Source organism: Panthera leo, chromosome A1, assembly GCF_018350215.1.
Source record: "Panthera leo isolate Ple1 chromosome A1, P.leo_Ple1_pat1.1, whole genome shotgun sequence".
Classification (NCBI taxonomy): Eukaryota; Metazoa; Chordata; class Mammalia; order Carnivora; family Felidae; genus Panthera; species Panthera leo.
Genome location: NC_056679.1, coordinates 229114230 through 229120782, shown reverse-complemented (window position 1 = coordinate 229120782; position 6553 = coordinate 229114230). Strand labels below are relative to the sequence as shown.

Here is a 6553-nt window from a genome sequence, read left to right as displayed (position 1 = left end):
TAAGACACTATATACTACTGTCAAGTCCAAGAAATAAAGACAATATCTACTTTTATGTATTACAGAGATTACACTCTTATCCAAATGCTAGACAATATCTACAACATGGGGAAATACATCACTTATTAAATGTATGTGTTCCAATCATATTTGCATGTGTCCAATATTATGAAGCTTGTTAGAATCCAATGTGTCGATACATTATTAAACAGTGTCCATTTGTGTAACAAATCCATGTTTGTCCAAAACCTTAGTATATTCAGAATTGCACTTCCCATAGTGACTGGGTCAGGTCCAAGTGGACCGCTGGTACCACGGAGAGCAATGATACAATCTGGATGTGATAGAATAAGCAGCTGCCTAAGAGCACTGGGGAATGAAGAGCAGGCAAATGTAGAGTATTGATTTGGAGGGGAGCTGAATGGTATTAATTCTCCTTTGTTTCTACCCCAGGAGCAGTGGGCTCCCATGCAGCTGGGGAGTGAGGTGGTTGAAAGAGCACAGTCTTTCTGGCCTCAAGAAGCACGTTTAGGAGTCAGTAACTCAGCCACGTTGACAATAGGGCAAGATACTTACGATAACATCTTGTATTTGCCGTGGAAAGCCTCTGCAGAGAAGGGGTCTCAGACTTCTGTCTGACCACATCTTTGGCTGATCCCCAAAGCATGCCTGAGAGGAGCAGATGGAGAGAAACTCAGAGACAAGAGATCTGAACGGAGATTAGAACTGCTCCCCAAAAAACAATGTTCATTTTGTCGACAACCCAGTTGATTGCCTGATAAAACAAAAGAAACATTATAGACTAAAGAGTTTCCACATCTTAACATTCAAATATCTAAGACGCTATCAAAGACAGCTTTCAAAAATAAAAAAGGTAAAATTATAAGCCTCATACAGATATAAAAATGAACACTTGTGTAAGATTTTATTCTATTCATTTATTGAGAAAATGACCAGATAGATGTTCTAACCAGTTCAAAAATTCTACGTCAGGAATATTGAAATGAGTGTTGAAATGGAAGCAAAAGTTTTTTCCTACAGTGAAGAGGGAAGTCAACTGAACTTAGGATAGAATTTGCAGATCTATAAATTAGCCACGACTTACTGAGTTATAAAATATCTCAGTGATATAAAACTGGAATCAGATAGCCTGGGGGTGTCTTCTACACAATGTCTAGTTTTCCATTGAAATACAATGCTTTTTCAAAACACAATTCCAAAACTCCTAACATAAAAAAGACCAGGAAATTGGTAGCATCATTGACTGCAGATACAACTAAATGAAGTCCATCTAAAGATCGTCCAGAGGTTTATTTAGGAAATCAAGAATTTGAGAGCCATGATAATATACTCAGAAAGGTATAGGGAGATTAGATTTCAAAACTTTTTTTTTTTTTTTTTTGTTTTAATTCAGGCATCTTTTTCATTAAGTAAATGGAGACACACAAGAATGGCTAAAATTAAATGGCTGACAATTGCAAGTGATGACAAGATAGGGAGAAACTGTAACTTTTATATATTATAGATAGAAATGCCAAATGTTTCAATTTGGAAAGCAGTTTGAAAGTTTCTTAGAAATTTAAGCATATACTTACCATATGATCTAGAAATTCCACTCTAAGGTATTTATCCAAGAGAAATGAAAACATAGGTTCACACAAAGAGAGGTATGTGAATGTTCATAGCAGTTTTATTTATCGTGGCCCCAAATTACAGAGTACCCAAGTGTCCTGTGACTAGTGAATGGATGAACAATCTTGTATATCCATACCATCGAATTCTACCGGGACATAAAAAGAAAGAGCTCCTGAAACACAGCATCAACGAATCTCACAAGTGTTTTGCTAAGTGAAAGCAGCCAGACATAAGAGACTACATAGTGTATAATACAATTTATATAAAATTCTATGAAAATCAAAACTTGGGTGACGGTAAATACAACAGTGTTGCTAGGGATTGTGGGTGGGGCAGTTTTCATTGCAAAACAACAAAAGGGAACCTTTTGGGGGAGGTGTAAATATTCTGTATTTTCATTGTGGTGATAAATCCACAGCAGTGTCCATTGGCCAGAACTCAGCAAACAGCACACTTTTAAAAGGTGTAATTTGTTGTATATAAATTATACTTCAGTAAACCTGATTTTAAATATCTTTGCATTTAGTAGGGTGCCTGGGTGGCTCAGTCAGTTAAGTGTCTGACTCTTGATTTCGGTTCAGGTCATGATCTCATGGTTAGTGGGTTCCAGCCCCTTGTTGGCTTCTTTGCTGTCAGCGTGGAGCCTGCTTGGGATTCTCTCTCTCTCTCTCTCTCTCTCTCTCTCTCTGCTCTGCTCTCCCCCAGTTTGTGCTCATTCTCTCTCTCAAAATAAATACATAAACTTCAAAAAAACTTTGGCTTTTTAGGATATGGATGCCAAAACACTAAATGATTTAAATATAACATTGAACACACAAAAATTTGGGGGGCTCCTGGGTGCCTCAGTCAGGTAAGCGTCTGACTTCAGCTTAGATCATGATCTTGTGTTTCGTGGGTTCGAGCCCTGCATCGGGCTCTGTGCTGGCAGCTTGGAGCCTGGAGCCTGCTTCAGATTCTGTGTCTTCCTCTCTCTCTAACCCTCCCCTGCTCACCCTCTGTCTCTCTCTGAAGTAAACATTAAAAACACACACACAAATTTTTAATATTCATACTATTGTTTTAATGATGTCTTTCTAAAAACATTCTGCATGAATTAGCAAGTAAACTGAAACATGGTACCAGTATATTACATAGGTAATATTTTGACTTACCACATTCACTCCAGAAATGCATATTAATCATTGAAACATATTAAAATACATTTATTTGCTGGCCTCTATTTTACTTAAAATGAATAAAATAATGCAGAAAAATAGTTTAGTATCAAACATGTACAGTTTTCCTACAACTTCTTGTGGGAGTGACTGTCATAATTTAGCAAATCTAATAAAAAAGCATAGCATTTATTGTCAGAAAAGTCTCATTTTGTATCCTGATCCTACTTACATATGGTCTAAGAAGAATTACCTCAATGTAGAAAACTTCAGTTTGTAACAATAAAATCCAAAGATTTTTTTAAATGTTTATTTATTTTTGAGAGAGTGAGCAGGGGAGGGACAGAGAGAGACACACAGAATCCGAAGCAGGCTCTAGGCTCCAAGCTGCCAGCACAGAGCCTGACATGGGGCTCGAAACCACAAACGGCGAGATCATGACCTGAGCTGAAAACGGACGCTCAACTAACTGAGCCACCCAGGCATCCCTAAAATCCAAAGATTTTTGATTGATTCATTAGTTATTGCTGCTACAAAAACAGTAGCTTAAAATAAATATATTATCTTAGAGTTTTAGAAGGCAGAAATTTAAAATCGGTCTCATTGTACTACAGTTAAGGTGTTAGTAGGGCTACTTTTTTCTGGAGTTTCTAAAGGAGAATCCATTTCCTATCTTTTCCAGCTTCAAGAGGCCACCTGCCTTCCTCCTGGCTTCTTCCTTTGTCTTCAAAGAGAGGAGTAGAGCATCTTCAGATCTCTTTATAAAGAGATCTCTCCTCCCCTTTATAAAAACACTGGAGGTTACATATGCCCAGTGGGATAATCCAGGATTGTCTCTCCACCCCCTAATCCATAATCTGATCTGTAAATTTTTTTTTCCATATAAGGTAACATATTCACAAGTCTGGGAATTAGGACATGGATATTTTTGGAGGGGTTATCATCCAGGCCCATCACAACTGGCAACCCTGAATTATGTTACTCACTAGGCTTTCAATGGTGATGAAGAAAGAGAAGGCCGCTGACCTCCTGGGCTTTATAGCCTAGTAGGAATTTTAATAAATCCTAGTAAGGTGATGTAGGACGAAAAATACTTTACAGGAGGTGGCAGGAACAAAACATTTAAGTAGTTACTAATATTTCAACAAGTGAAAACTAATAAATATATATTTTTGGATAGCCCACATTAAAAAGTGGTATTAAAACATTAGAAGCAATTTACAAAATGTTCTTGTAAACATTGTATGAAAACATGATCAACGGCGAAGAGGGAATACCATTCCTATAGTGAATTTTGTAATGTTTTCTAATGAAGATTGAAGCAGGGAGGGTGTGTATGCACCATAAAATTAGGTAAATGTATTTTATAGGTATTGTGAGCATTTTTTCTGCCAGTATCCAATGTATTCTTTACTCAAACACTGATAAAAGATAGACCTACCATTCAATGGATAAGCCATTGAGACGGGATACGTAGCCAGATTGTTAGTGTAGTGGACGCTTAGCCTGAGTTCGAGCAGAGTCTAGGCCTTCTAGTGCAGTGTTGATTTGAGAACAAAAGTAGTCCGTGATGTTCTGGGAGGAGAACATGCAAGAAAACGTTAAAGCCCAATGGAGTATCAATTAGCTGAGGAGTCCACGTAATCGGGTTGTCATGGTGATGATGCAGGCAAGGGAAGAAAGCAGCGTCCCCAGGAGTGCCACTGCCACATCCCATCATTTCAGGAAAGCCAGATCTGAAGGGCTTTGCTTTTGGTATCGTACGAGGTTTTTCTTCGCCCGACATATTTTTTTGACAAAAAAAAAATGTTTTTTTTCAGTGTTTTCAGTTAATTCTAAAATACATAATGATATCTGCATCTATGCTTGTCTTCTTTTACATTATGATTTCTTAAGAGCAAACTCAAAATGAAATTCCCTACATTTAAAGGTTGTCATTTTAAAATTACTTCTCTTATTTTTTTCTGCATAACCAATCAAGAATTTTACAGCTATTATTTTTAAAATTTTGGTTATATATACATTTTATTCTAGTTGCCAGTTGGTTTTAATATTTTTAGCAGCCTGGAAACATTGTCCTGAGATATCTTTTTAGCCCTGGTAAAAATTCAAGTATGCCTTTTTCCCCTACAACTTATGTTGAAAATTTCAAACATAAGCAGTTGACTGAATAGTTAATGAACATCCATGAACACTTCTCTTATCATAATTATTTACATTATGCCATGTTTTAAAAATCTTTCTAGATAAATAATATTTTGTCTCATGAATCATTTGGAAGTTGGAGACATAATGACATTTTACCCCTAAATACTTTAGCATGAATTTTTTAAGAGCAAAGAAATTCTCTGATTTAATCACAGTACAATGATCACATTCAAAGGATTTAGTGCTGGTAACATATTCGTATTTGCTCGCTTTCCTAATGAAAGATTTATAGCATATTTGATATAGAATCCAATTAAAGATCATACATTGTATATAGTTTTCATATTTGTTTACCTTTAATCTAGGAATTTTTTTTTTCTTTCATAGAATTGATAAATTACAGAACTGAGGTCAGTAGTTGGGCAACTGGGTTTGTCTGTTTCCCCATGATCAGATTCATACAATGAGAGTTTGTATCATCATTGGTGATGTTAAGTTGGATCAGCAGACTTTCTTTAAAGTATCATTTTCTGTTTGTAATAAGTAATCTACAGGGTGATACTCTGACTCCTCATCCTACTTCCCAGCCGCAATTTACTCAATGGTTTAGTATCTGTTCCTGATCCTTGCTTCAACCAATTATTGCTTGGATATTTTGCATTTATAATTTGGTATCCTTCTGAAAACAAGCCTATTTTCTTTTCTCTTTTTAATTTGATTGTAATTATGTACTTTTTTAAAAGTATTATAATCTATTGCTGTCATTATTCTTTTAGATCCTCAAAATTTCCCATAATTTTCAGTGGGAACCCTATAAAGCTTGTTCTTATGCCCTTTTGAAATGCCTGTATCTAGAAACAAAGTTTCCTAGATTAAAGGTAAAGAAATATGAAAATCCTTATTTTACAGCATAATGAGATATTTTAGGCACACCATTCATGTTTTCTTCCCTATATCTGGAACAGGTGATTTCTCTAAAGAACGTTTATTGTTTTCATGAAGAAACTGTATTATAGCCTGATATCTAGGCACTAGGTACGCTAATTTCTCCTGGGATGTCATTGCCTCTAGGACATTTCAATAGACGTGAGCTAGAAAAATAATACTAAGAGTACTTTAAAAACTTTGTACTGATACCGTCACAGACAATTCAACAATGAAGGGCTATTTCTCTCCTCCATCCCCATTTATATCATATTTCTCCCACAATAGTCACATGGTTACCACAAATATTAGCGTACTTACCATTTTTTTCTATATGAATACATTCAATATATAAAAAAGTAGGTTTGGGAATTATGAAACCAATATTAGCAATGACATATTTTTTAAATCTTTTTTAAAAGAGAGAGTGCAAGCAGGGGAGGGGCAGAGAGAGAGGGTGACAGAATAGAAGCAGGCTCCAGTACAGAGCCTGGGTGGGGCTCGAACTCATCAACTGTGAGATGGTGACCTGAGCCGAGGTGGAGGCTTAGTTAACTGACTGAGCCATCCAGGTGCCCCAACAATAGCACATTCTAAATCTAGTTCAAGACTCCTTTAGAGTTCCTGTTTCATTTAGAATGCATCCAACTGATGTTGTGTAAACAGATCATTGTGTTAAAAAGTTAATTTTT

General features: G+C 36.2%; 1 long non-coding RNA gene across 2 annotated transcripts; it reads right to left on the bottom strand.

The window, feature by feature from the left end:
• Positions 1 to 528: 528 nt before the first annotated feature.
• Positions 529 to 6292, bottom strand: LOC122202095. Of its 2 annotated transcripts, none has more exons than XR_006194461.1 (3): positions 6183 to 6292; positions 4231 to 4562; positions 529 to 775 (listed from the first exon to the last, which is right to left on the bottom strand). It is a non-coding gene; the product is annotated as an uncharacterized LOC122202095 (long non-coding RNA). The 2 variants fall into 2 exon arrangements; XR_006194460.1 differs by having other exon boundaries at positions 529 to 669.
• Positions 6293 to 6553: the final 261 nt, after the last annotated feature.